Source organism: Podarcis melisellensis (genome assembly GCF_964234715.1).
Source record: "Podarcis melisellensis genome assembly, chromosome: 2".
NCBI lineage: Eukaryota > Metazoa > Chordata > Lepidosauria > Squamata > Lacertidae > Podarcis > Podarcis melisellensis.
The window spans coordinates 102,837,048-102,850,071 of record NC_138529.1 but is presented as its reverse complement, the minus strand read 5'-3'; the positions used below and the strand labels follow the sequence as shown (position 1 = coordinate 102,850,071).

The following is a 13,024-nucleotide window of genomic DNA, read 5'->3' as shown; positions in this document are numbered from 1 at the left end:
GTACTATGGGGATCTAGATGCTGCTTGTAACTCTTCTGGGCTAGTTAGGATTTAAGATTTTATGTTGATTGTTTTATTTTTATTTTTATGTAATTGCTGCATGTCATGTGCTCTAATGTAAACAAAGATATATATCGATGCAACTGTGTTAAACAGTTTAAAGATGAATAAAAACGTTACAAACAACAACAAATAAAAAAAAGGAATTTAAGCCTTTATGCTGTTTTATTTTTGCTTATTACCTGTTTAAACTGGATGCAACTCCTCTTTTCTGATCCTAAATCAATCTTCCTTAATTGGGGTGGACTTTGCACAGGGGAACTGTCCACTCATGTGCTAGGCTGCCTCTTTCACATGCTGCATGCATAGGCAGCTAAAGAAGGGAGGACTTGTTTTGTGTCTCAGAAAAGAGAGAATTGCTGCTGGCAGATGCTTCCGCCCTCATCTGTCTTACCCTGGTACTCTCTGTGGGATTTCCTGCTGAGCTTCCCAGGGGGCTATGGCTCAAAGGAAATAGTGGGGACAGAACTACTGACAAATCAGTTACTCCTCACATGCCAGCATGGTGTAGTCGTTAAGAATGGTGGACTCGTAATCTGGTGAAGCGGGTTCACGTCTCCGCTCCTCCACATGCAGCTGCTGGGTGACCTTGGGCCAGTCACACTTCTCTGAAGTCTCTCATCCCCACTCACTTCACAGAGTGTTTGTTATGGGGGAGGAAGGGAAAGGAGATTGTGGGGGAGGAAGGGAAAGGAGATTGTGAGCTGCTTTGAGACTCCCTAGCAGGGGTGCCCAAACTTTTTTCAAAGAGGGCCGGATTTGATTAAGTGAACATGCGTGAGGGCGGACCAAGGTTGTTGATCTTTTTTTAGGATTGAACTTGAACTTTATCCCAGGAGATAGATTAGACCGACAGGTGGGCTGGACAGGTGGCATATCAAGTCCAAACGCCTCTTCTTCTTCTTCTTCCTCCTCCTCCTCCTCCTCCTCCTTATCTGGCACAATCTCCACACAACACCCAGAAAGCGCTTTATACTGAGTCTGCTTCATGTTCGCCAATTTTCAATTGGCTATTGAGAGGTTATTAATGTTTTCCTCATAGAAATGAGTCAGTGTTTCCCGCTTCATGATTAGAGCATGGGAAAGAAAAGGCAGAGTAGACGGGAAATTGTTGTTGTTGTTTAGTCGTTTAGTCGTGTCTGACTCTTCGTGACCCCATGGACCAGAGCACGCCGGGCACTCCTGTCTTCCACTGCCTCCCACAGTATGGACCTGGAAATAATTTTAAATATACCTACCTAATGCACTCTTCCTGATCCAAAATTCAGCTATCCTTTGAAATTTGTACTTTTTGAAATTTTGCAATGCATAATCTCCAACTGAAAACCCTCCAACGCACTAAAGGATATAGGCAATAATTTAGTGAGGCATACAGAACTGCAATTTTGAATGTTGATCAGGTGGTGGGGAAGGACCTCAGCTCAGTGGTAGAGCATTTGCCTTGCAAGCGGAAGGTCCCAGGTTCAATCCCTGGTATTTCCAAGTAGGATTCCAAGAATGCATCCTATCTGAAACCCTGGAGAGCTACTAGCAATTAGAACAGACAGTACTGGACAATATGGCTTGACTCAGTATGCATAGTATCATAAAACAGCAGAGTTGGAAGGGACCTAAAGAGCCATCTAGTCCAACATCTTGCAATGCAGGAATCACAGTTAATTCCTATCCATATATTCATATTGACATACAGTACATACATGCATGTGTAAAAGTCTGCTTCTGTGGGCAGAATTCCTTTGCTGTGTTGGGGTGTCTGTTTATAACCCTTCACATAGTTAGGCAAGTGAAATTCCAGGGGACTCAAGGGGATTTTAGCAGGCTAACTTTGTCCAAGATTACTGTCATTGCCGGTTGATGTGCTACAGATTATAAATGGAAGAGGGAGTTCAAGGCTGCTCTTGCAAACTGATGAAGTGCAAGCAGAAAGTAGTAAATAGCAAAGTGCTTACGGGCAACACGGGAGAAATAAAGTCTGAATGAGACCAGACCTTGCATAACATAAATCAACCAACAAAATAACAGAGCACATGTGTTAAGTTGTTGGTGAACATATCAAACGACACAGTGATTCTTCAAACAGCTCTTGTTTATTCACAGGCCAGAACAGAACTGAACTGAAGGGTTCAGCCAGCCTGCTTATATAGAGCTCCAGTACAACGCAACTGTAACAACTTTCTGTAACTATCCAATCACTGAACGTCACTTTCAATCCCTTATTTGCATATGTGGACCTGAGTGAAAACTATATACAGTATCCCCCTGCTGGCCCAGGGTGAGAACTTCAGTACATAACAACATGGGTGGAAATGGAGGCTAGTCATAGGCAGATCATGGAGGAGGAGCACTCAGAAGAGGGTACAACATGTTTGCCAGCCATCCCTTATGGTTGGGAGAGAAAGACAGGATACTTGACTTTTTCCACTCTTGCATGTGCATCTCCATTCTTGTTCCCCATTCTCACATTTGCCTGGGCTACAGTGGTTGGTTCATTTAGCGTTTGACTGTACAACAACTCTTTCTATCTGGGTCCTCCCACTAGTGGATCCCTTCCAATTAGACTGTTGTCTCTGCTCTTTCCTCAGCTGAACATTTATATACTCTCTCTCTCTCTCTCTCTCTCTCTCTCTCTCTCTGTGTGTGTGTGAGAGAGAGAGAGAGAGAGAGAGAGAGAGAGAGAGAGAGAGAGAGTCCTCTTAATAGACTCCACATAGCCCTGAGAGAAGTATGCCTCCGTCTTTGACCTTGTGTAGAACTGACTGCATAGCATCGTAGTGCCTTGTCACTCAGCTGAGATAATAAGCCTGTTCTCAAAGGTTCAAGGTCAACATTCTAACCACATGCTAAGGGGATTGAATCAAGGCCTCCAGCAGATTGTCTCCAGCACTTCACCTCTTCCACTCCCACGATTCTGGACTTTCAGACAAGGTCTTGAGGGGAACAGTGCCCTCAAGGCTGCAGTCGGATAATCAGCTTTCTAACCCATTTGAGACACAACAGGCACTATAAAGCCCTTGCAGCCAAGCCAGCTTACCAGCTTGACCAATTTGTCTTGAGTATGAAGGTTTTTGCCCAGTCTCTTCAGCCTGCTCTTGCTGTCTTGGAGCTTAACCTGTATGACTCTGACTACATTGTTCCTGGCCCTTTGCTCTTTGTCTGCCTGATCTGAAGCTCATCTATGACCATCTCTGTTGCTTCTGGCCCTTGGCTCTTTGCCTGCCAGATCAGTTACCTGATCTTGATTTTGACAATGCTTATTGCTCTTCAGATCATTACCTGCTTGCACTCAAATAGGAGTGCAGAGGCAGCCTGTCCTGAAGCTAAAACCAAAGCCTGACTGGAGATTTAAGAAATACATTTCCAGGAATCCATACACAGGGACACAGGGATTCATTACCCCATAATGGCTTTTTGCTATTGTTATAAAATCAGTGTTTTAAAAAACGTATATCCCCCCCCAATAGAATACATAGGTGAGGATGCTTGGTTGCATATGTGACTTGAGTAGGAAATCAAGTGACAGTTATTCTGGCAAGCAAAGTTGTAATTTTTGTGCATGTGGCATAACGGTACACCCATTTCTGTTGCTGAAGCTAAGGAAGTTGAGTCCCATAAATTGCCAGGAAGGGAGATTTGCCTGGGGTTAAGCTGCTTTGACTGCTGCTGGGCAACAAACTGAAACTATCATGGGGACAAACAAAAGAGGACACTTTCACCCATGTTTCCCTTCATTATCCCAGCCCAACAACAACAAGAACCCACCAACAGCATATGAATTGATATGGCTAATTTAGACCCTCAAATTGTCCCTATTTTCCAAGGACATCCCTGATTTAGAGAAGTTGTCCTGGTTTCTGATTTGATCCCAGAATGTCCCACTTTTCATTGGGATGTTCCTATTTTCATTGGAGAAATGCTGGAGGGTATGGAGTTATCCAACCCGAGCCATCTGAAGGCAATCCTGTATAGGGAATTTTTTTTTTTAATGTTAATGTTTTATTCTGTTTTTATATATGTTGGAAGCTGCCCAGAGTGCTGGGGCAATCCAATAAGATGTGTGGGGTATAAATAGTAAAATTATCATTATGGAATGGGACATCCCTATTTTCATCGGAGAAAAGTTGGAGGGTATGGCTAACTTGACATAACAACCCCTCCACCTCACACAGGGAAACAAAACTCATTGCAGCCAACTGAAGTCAACCAGCCATGCTCTGGGGTCCCCAAAGTCTCTCACCACCAAGGAAAACTAATAAATGAAAAGAAATAGAACCTACGCTGACTCAAAAACCTGACACTACTACACTATGTAAAAGAATGAAAGTTTGCTATCTCCCCTTCTCTCTCCCCACCTCTCTTCTTCCCCAACCTTATATTGTCTATTGTCTACATTAGTGACTCACATCCAATATAACTGATCCGTTGAATGGACTTTACGATCTGAAAATAGAGACGCTGTATGTACTTTTGTAACCCAAGAAAATATTTAATAATTTTTTTTTAAAAGTTATTCTCTTTCCCTCTTCCCACATCTCTCTCTCTCTTTGTGCGTGTCTATCGATAAAAGAAATCACATCCCAAAATTACTAAAGTGGAGAGAAAACTTTGATCAAAATCTCATCTTATGCCTACCTTACTTCTGGGGAGGCTGAAAGGTGTTTGCAAGCATCCTTTCTTGCTTTTTGCAAATCATCTCACCAGTGGTCTACACTCCAGAGCCTTCCAGGGGGCTTGTGCTTCAATTAATAGCTGGGTGAATATATCATAAGATAGTTCCTCAAGTGGAACTTTTTCAAACCAGGAAGCATGGGCAGTCAAGGAAGCCACAAGGATTATTATTATTATTATTTTACTGCAAAGAAAAAAAATACCCACAACCATTACACAAGGATAAGCTAAGCTCAAACTTCTGCACTCAGTAAAATTCTGAAGACATTCTAAAGTGCTCTGAGAATGTGGCAGAAAAAAAATAGTCTTTTATTCCCCGGGGGGGAAACTTATGAGAAACTGGAGGACAGATTTCATCACATCACTAGCACCCTTGCAGTAATGCTTGTTAACAAGGGGACCAAAGGAGAGGAATAAAATGTGGGCTTGGCTTTGTGTTTAAATGACCTTCAAGGACACAACAGAAAAAGTGATGTTTATGCTCTAGCCTTTTGCTTTAGCGTACCTCATTGTTCTCCATGTATGGACATACACAGAAAGAGCACACTGTACAGTTCTTCAGAGCCTTACTCATATTTACTGGCAACATGTCTATTTCCCTGTATAAATAACCAGATTTATATACAAAATACAAATAGAAATAATCAACAAACATGCAAAACTGGATCAAGACAGGGCTGGTGCCAAACACTAGAGTTGGCCAAGTGTTTGGCTGCTGTGTAAGAGACTTGGATGGAGAAAGCAATTTGCTCTCTTTAGAATGAAAACCTCTGCTTTTTCCCTGAGGCTGCAGACTGAAATGCTTCCAGCAAGCTCAGGTTGAAAACTCCAGGGTATTACCCCGAAGGCTTCTGAGCAAGCAGTATTATTATTATTAATTATTATTATTATTATTATTATTATTATTATTATTATTTTGCAAGGAGTATTTTTGTTGAATTTCCACAAGATATCAAATATTACAGATAAGTGCCTGAGGATGCTGTTACACGGAACAAGCAGTATTAAGATGTTCAGGATTAAAATGTCAGCAGCAAACTAGTTAGAAACAGGAGCATTGCTGTGGACTTAGGGTACAGGACCTATATTGACCTATGGTTCCCCAAAAAAGTTTCACCATCAACACTCTCTCACCCACCCCAGCAAATTAAGATGGACAGTAGTTTGGTCACTGGCATTGTGGTTGACAGCCAGATGCCCGGTAAGGAAAATGTATTTATTCTTTGATTAAAAAGAGGGAAGGGGCAGCAGGGTTAGGGCCCAGAGCAAAAGACCCAGGTTGGGGACTGTTAAGAGTTGTCCAGCGGAATCGCTGATCAATACCTTGTGTGGGAATGAATTCCTTCCACCACAAGAATATGCTTCAAAGCTTTACTGCAGAACAGCTTTAAATACTAGTTACAATAAGGTAAATGTTACAAGTAATACATTGCAAGCAAGCAAGCCATGGGGTTCAGTTCTTTGTTCCGTAAACTCTCCTCTCTCTGGTCCCAGAGGGAGAACCTAAGCTTGTTCATCATTGTAGAACTTCTCTGCTGCTGCTTTTAGCCTTCCCCAACCAAGCAACTCCCATCAGCCCCAGCCAGCATGGCCAGTGGTCAGGGATGATAGGAGTTGGAGTCCAAAAGTACAGTAGATGCAAGGCAGCATGTCAGCTGCCTTAGCAACACCCCTGGTCACAAACATAATACAGTGATACCTCGGGTTACATACGCTTCAGGTTACATACGCTTCAGGTTACAGACTCCGCTAACCCAGAAATAGTGCTTCAGGTTAAGAACTTTGCTTCAGGATAAGAACAGAAATTGTGCTCCAGTGGTGCGGCAGCAGCAGGAGGCCCCATTAGCTAAAGTGGTGCTTCAGGTTAAGAACAGTTTCAGGTTAAGAATGGACCTCTGGAACGAATTAAGTACTTAACCCGAGGTACCACTGTATATGAATTCAAAGAAGATGCCAAGAGAACAGAGCTTATACCCTGACCTCCCCCATCTTTCTAAATTGTTTTCTTTGGCTCTGATGCTTTGTTTTGTGTGTGTTCATCAGACTTCTCAGAGAGTGTTTTATCATCATCAGGGGATTAGTAAGGTGACAGCACAGACTTCAGAGTTGTAGCAATGCTTACAAAACACTCCTCCCAAAATGTGGGCACTCTCTCTCTTTTATTTAAATCTCCTTACCTTCAAACTGAGGACAAACATGTATACTATGTGCAAGCTCTGTGCTTATCTGCCAGGCATTTAGGGGGCACAGGGTCTTAGGGGGACTTAAGGGATCTCATTATGGGAGAGCTGGGGAATCCTTGCCTTAGACCCACGGATAATCAACCTCATCCCCAACACTACTGCAACATGGCTGGATAAACACAAGTGCTTTCAAATCCTTATGTCAACTGATTCTCTCTCTCTTGAGAAACAGGGCAGAGGAACTCACTGAAGCTTAAAGTGGTTGGGTCTGGCCTGGCTGTTCCTTTTCTCCTTGCAACCATTTGGGTAGAATCACATATTCCCTTTCTATAGCCAACAATGGACATATATAAGAGAAGTCCCCCACATCCCATGGAGAGCTTCTGCCAGTCAGTGCACACAACATTGAGCCAGATGGGCCAATGGTCTAATTCTGTGTAAGGTAGGGACAGGGGGAGACCAGTGGCCAAGTGGAGTGATGGGAGACCTCCCTCTTGCTGAAAGTTGGTTAGAAGGTGGTGTTCCAGAGACCAGCAGAACACTGTGCTGCTCTGCGACCACTGTCTCCCTTACCTGGGTTGCTTCTCCGCTGGTGGCAGAAGTGGTGGGGTGGGTTTTATCTGCCTAAGGTGGCTTCTTCACTGCTGGCTTCACCCCACAACATGAGTGGGCTGGCTCTGTATCACAAAATGACCCCTTCAGCCGTGAAGTTCTGTGTTTGATATGAGCTTACCTGCACAGCGGAAAAACATGGCTACAGTGAGGTGGGTGGGGGCATGTAAAGAACCTGCCTTTTCTTCAGTTTCTTAAATTGTCTCCCCACATCTTCCGTTTTCAGTGGAATAGTAAAACATTCAGAATGGTACAAAGGCAAAGCAATTCCCTCTGCTTTATAAATTGCATCCTCCAAGGTACTTACTATATTTTCTAAAAGTTTATTTTTATCTTGTGTTTATGCTTCTTTTAATCAACGATGTACAGTAGCCAAATATATGGCTGATTATATCCAATCAAAATGTAAATATTTCATGTGGCTTTCTGGCCTCTTGGCCCCATGACTCACATTTCTATTGGCTCTCCAAGCTCCCTTGATTGTTGACCTCTTCACCAACAGTATAAAAATAAACCATATGAGCTTGGTCCCATATAAATAGTTTCCTTCAGTGATTCATGACATACCCAGACTGCAGTTTCACTGTCTGGTGGTATTATATTGATCCATCTCTCTCAATTGCTACAGTGTTTGTAAACATTCCATGACATAACAACAACTAAGCCAATGGGTTTTGAGGATGTGTATGCTGCCAGTAGAAGTCAATTTGAAGCCTCCAATGTACACCAACAGATAATGCACTGCACATAGACCTCTGAAAGTAACACTGCTAGTGAACATAATGCCAAGAGATAGTGGTGCTATTGCAGATATTAATAGTGTGCAGTTTGAAGTGACTGGATGCATGAAAACTGAGTCTGTTTGGAATGAAGCATTGTTCAGACCCATTAGATATTATTCAAAACTTTACTTGCAGAACTTTCTTCATAACAGAGTGAAAACATCAAATGAGTCATCTAAACAGCTCCACAAACATATGCCAGTCCAAGGCATAGGCTCAGCACCTTACAAAATATGAAATAACCCAAACAGATCTATAAGCAAAGGTCTCTCTCCTATAGCATCCATTTTGCTTGGAGCTGTTTTCCTGGAGAGCTTCATTTATGTCCTTATTCCATGGAGCCTGGGAGCAAAAGAACCAAAAGCAACTCCCTTCAAAATGATGATTAGCAATTCAATACTCATGTGTTAGCCAGCAGGAAACAACAATAGTTAATTATCAACTCATCAAAGAGTTCAGAGAGCACTTCTTGGCTTTAATATAGTTCCTTGGAAAACCCCCATGTTAAAGCTTACATTAATACACATAGCCATTCCCTTTTCATTTTCAATAAAACCAAGAAAACGTTTAGTCAGCCCCTTTTGCAGCAGAAACATACAATCTCAACAAATATTATTAATGAGGGAACTTATTGTTCTCAATCAATATGCATAAAAGAGTTAAGTATTTATTTTAGGGAAATGACTGGGAAATGGGAGTGGAGAAGCAGTTGAAAACTTCATTAAGCAAGGAATAAAAAACATGCTGTACCTGACAAGCTCAGCCCAAGCCATAATACTGAGTAGAACCTGCAATTCAAATAAATATTGATTTCTTCCTCTTTCTATTGTTGAAACCAGAGTAACAGCACATAAACATTTACACTGGCAACACAGAGTGACATCACCAAACCCACAGCCTGTACGTCACCTGGTGATTTAACGTCTTATAGGAAGGCCAGTGCCAAGTGCTTGTTTGCTTGCTAGACTTTTGTATTCATATTTAGAAATATTAGATATTAATTTCTAATGCTGTGCACAGGAATAAGATCGTGCACTAAAAAAAAGACTTAAGGACACAAGCCACAGATTGTGCAAATGCACATTCACTCCCATTTACCCATGAGCTGTAAATACTTAAATACCTGCCTCTCTGCTTGCCTGTATAGAAAATATTAACTCCTAGGAAAAGAAATCTACATATGTTACATACTACATTTTAAAGTTATCTAATTAGGGGGGAAACATCACTATAATAATACACGATATGCTACTAGGTTTCCTAAGTAATGTCAAGTATGAGTATAAAAAGGAGAAAAAATATATAGTTGGCACTATGTGTCATCCCAAGTCCTGCTATTGTGACATCACCAAGTCCTACCTATTGAATCTCAGGTTTTAGGGTACTTATGATGTGGTAGCCAGAGTTGTCTCCAGGCAACCAAACTGAGATTCTGCTAACTGGGATACAATTGTATCACTCAACTGTATCACAAATGAATGAAATAGGTGTATGAATAACTGACCTTGTAAAACATAAGTGGTCTAATATGCTTCATAATTCTATTTACAAGGCTATGAAATGTTGCTTTAATGCAGGGATAAGGAAAGCTGTGGGTCTCCAGGGGTTGTTGGCTTCCAACTCTTTTCGGCCTCAGCTAGCATGTCAAGGATGATGGGTTTTCTGTGGGGGAAAATAGGAGGGAGGACCTATATAGGCTGTCCCCAGCATTTTGGAGGAAAAGTGGGGTGAAGGTTAAAATATTAATTCTAATTTCTCTAAGTATTATTCCATGTGCAATAATGAGTTGTTGGTCACTAAGCAGTGATAGAAATGTCCATCTTCTCTTATTAGGACAATACAAACTGACTTTAGCATTTATCTACACACACCAGTATGACATTACAAGACGATTTTTTAAAATGTCCACAATTATAACTTTAATTTTAATTAGAAAGGTAATTTCCGCTTTCAAGGCTATGGAAGAAAGCCTCATTAAATTGTTTTTATTTAAAATTAAAAAAAATAGAATTATTATCTGTCTGTTGCTTTATAGAAATGTCTGATAAATGATGACTCATTGTGTCTATCCAGTGCATTTGAACTCTGAAGAGAGGAGGTGGCTGACATTGGTTTCAAATAAGTGCATACTTGTCGATCCTGGATATATTCAAAAAAGTCAAACCAAATTGTATACAGTAATTGGTGTTTTTGTTTTTTATGTCCCCTAAATAGTTACACTTCTCCAAGACAGTCAGGAACCACACCTTCTCATGTTACGATTACAATGCCTCTATAGGGATGCCCTCCAGTGCCTAGGGATTTATAGCCTTGCAGACTATCCCCTCTCCCCCCCAAAAAATATGACTGACGTTCTACTTTTTCTATCATTGTTCTGGTTGTCCCAGATACTTAGCAGTGCCAATGAGGGCATTAGTATTAATTCCTGTGCTGAATTAATTTCACTGAACACAGATTCCCAAAAGGAAGCTACCTTAGGACAACAAATGAGGTGGAAATACATTTATTTGCCCTGCCCCAGAAAACACTGGAAGTTTGACGCAACTGTAGTAACAGGTAATTAAAGCAACAACAACAGACAGACTCACTTACAAATGTTGAACTGTTGTCTTGGTAATTTTGAAGAGGGTATGCTCATGAACGTAGAGACAAGCTTGGAAAACAAGCCTTATGAGGAACGGTTGAAGGAGCTGAGTATGTTTAGCCTGGAAAAGAGAAGATTGAGAGGAGATATGATAGCCATCTTCAAGTATCTCAAGGGCCACCATTTGGAACAGGGGTCAGCAACCTTTTTCAGTCATGGGCTGGTCCACGGTCCCTCAGACCATGTGGTGGGCCAAGACTATATTTTGAAGGGAAAAAAATGAACAAATTCCTATGCCCCACAAATTACGCAGAGATGCATTTTAAATAAAAGCACACATTCTACTCATGTAAAAACACCCTACAAATAACCCAGAGATGCATTTAAAATAAAAGGACACATTCTACTCATATAAAAACACGCTGATTCCTGGACCGTCTGTGGGCCGGATTGAGAAGGCGACTGGGCTGCATCCAGCCCACGGGCCTTAGGTTGCCTACCCCTGAACTGTGGAAGATGAAGCAAGCTTGTTTTCTCCAGCTCTGGAGGGTAGGACTCGAACCAATGGCTTCAAGTTACAAGAAAAGAGATTCCGACTAAACATCAGGAAAAACTTCCTGACGGTAAGAGCTGTTCAGCAGGAGAACAATCTCCTTTGGGAGGCGGTGGACTCTCTTTCCTTGGAGGTTTTTAAGCAGAGGTTGGCTATCTGTCATGGATGCTTTAGCATTGCAGGGGGTTGGACTAGATGGCCTTTGGGGACCCTTCCAACTCTACGATTCTATGATTCCAACTATGCAGTTGGATCAGGCCAAAGGCCCATCTATATGAGCTGCCAACCAGGTATCTGGCCCAAATATCTGGAAGGCTGTCTCTTTCCCCACAGACCCTCTTGGGTGCTGAGATTGGCAGAGGGGATTCCCCTTGGTTGTTCCTCTGCCCTCAGAGGCTGAGGGGATAGTGGCCTGGAAGAGGGCCTTCCCCATGGAGGGCCCCCTAAGCTGTGGGATACAGAGGTGGCCTGACGCCTTCATTACACAGAATGCTGAAGATGCACCTCTTTGCCCCGGCTTTTGACGCTTGAGGTGCCTATATTCAGGACCCACTATGCTTGTTTTAAATACTGTGTTTTTAACGGTGCAATAATCTGTGTTGAAGGACGTGAGCCTAACAGCCTTCTCCACACCGGTGTTGTAGGAAGGGGGGTATGGTGGGTGCGGGATGCCCCGGGTGTCATCACTGAGGGTGTGTGTGACAAAATGGCAAAAATATGTTTTGTTTTCAAAAAAAAGATTGGGCTCACAACACTTTTTTAAATTAAAAAATATTATTTATTATTATTAAATATTATTATTTAAAATGAGTTTAATAACTTCATCTGACAATTAATTAACCTCGTCAACATAATACGTATCAAAACTTTTTAGTTCAGTCAACAAACACAACGCAATGTGGCTGCTATGAGTCAAGCTCGGCTCTCTGGCTTAGCCATCTTGTCAACTCAAAACAGTGAAATGAATTGATTTTGACCATATTATTTCAAAATTAGCAGAGAACAAAGTTGGTGGGGGGAGGTTTTAAGTGCTTATGCTCACAATGTTAAGTAAATAAACCAGAAAATAACACTTGCAACTGTAAGTATCCTATTTTTCCTTCTTTTAATACAGGTAGTTTCGATATTTGGGGTGGAGGGGACAAGAAATTTTCCCCAACGGCTACCACCTGACCTTGCTATGCCACTGCTCCACACCTGCGTGGGCCCCAGCAGCCGGCACTCAGAGGCACGTTTTCCTCACGAAACCCAGATGGGAGGGAAACTTTCAGTGTTATTATATTTCTCTCAGTCAAAAAGGAAAAAAAGTCAATGTGAGGGAATGGCGAATTCGCGCCCATTTCGCCCCCGCCGCCCCCAAAGCCTTCATGCCAAACATGGAGAGGGGAGAGCGCGAGGACGAACCTTAGTCCCCGCCCCCTTTCTATGCACGCGCCCCATTCGTTTTTCTCCCACCCCGCCCACCTCGGGCGGAGGTGTGGGGGGGATTTCTATCTATCCACCATCTATCCCTCGAGCGCCTCTTGTCCGTTATTGTGACGCATGAAACGTGTTCCCGCCCACTCCCCGCCCTCCCTTGCTTCTC

General features: G+C 42.3%; 1 long non-coding RNA gene across 6 annotated transcripts; it reads right to left on the bottom strand.

Moving 5' to 3' along the window:
• Positions 1 to 4,669: 4,669 nt before the first annotated feature.
• On the bottom strand, positions 4,670 to 12,836 carry LOC309365283. Of its 6 annotated transcripts, XR_014165955.1 has the most exons (6): positions 12,614 to 12,836; positions 10,895 to 11,007; positions 9,426 to 9,964; positions 7,972 to 8,010; positions 7,482 to 7,641; positions 4,670 to 4,806 (listed from the first exon to the last, which is right to left on the bottom strand). It is a non-coding gene; the product is annotated as an uncharacterized lncRNA (long non-coding RNA). The 6 variants fall into 6 exon arrangements; XR_014165956.1 differs by lacking the exon at positions 7,972 to 8,010 and having other exon boundaries at positions 4,671 to 4,806; positions 9,807 to 9,964; XR_014165957.1 differs by lacking the exons at positions 4,670 to 4,806; positions 7,482 to 7,641; positions 7,972 to 8,010 and adding exons at positions 8,409 to 8,669; positions 8,703 to 9,090 and having other exon boundaries at positions 9,807 to 9,964.
• Between the last annotated feature and the right edge of the window lie 188 nt (positions 12,837 to 13,024).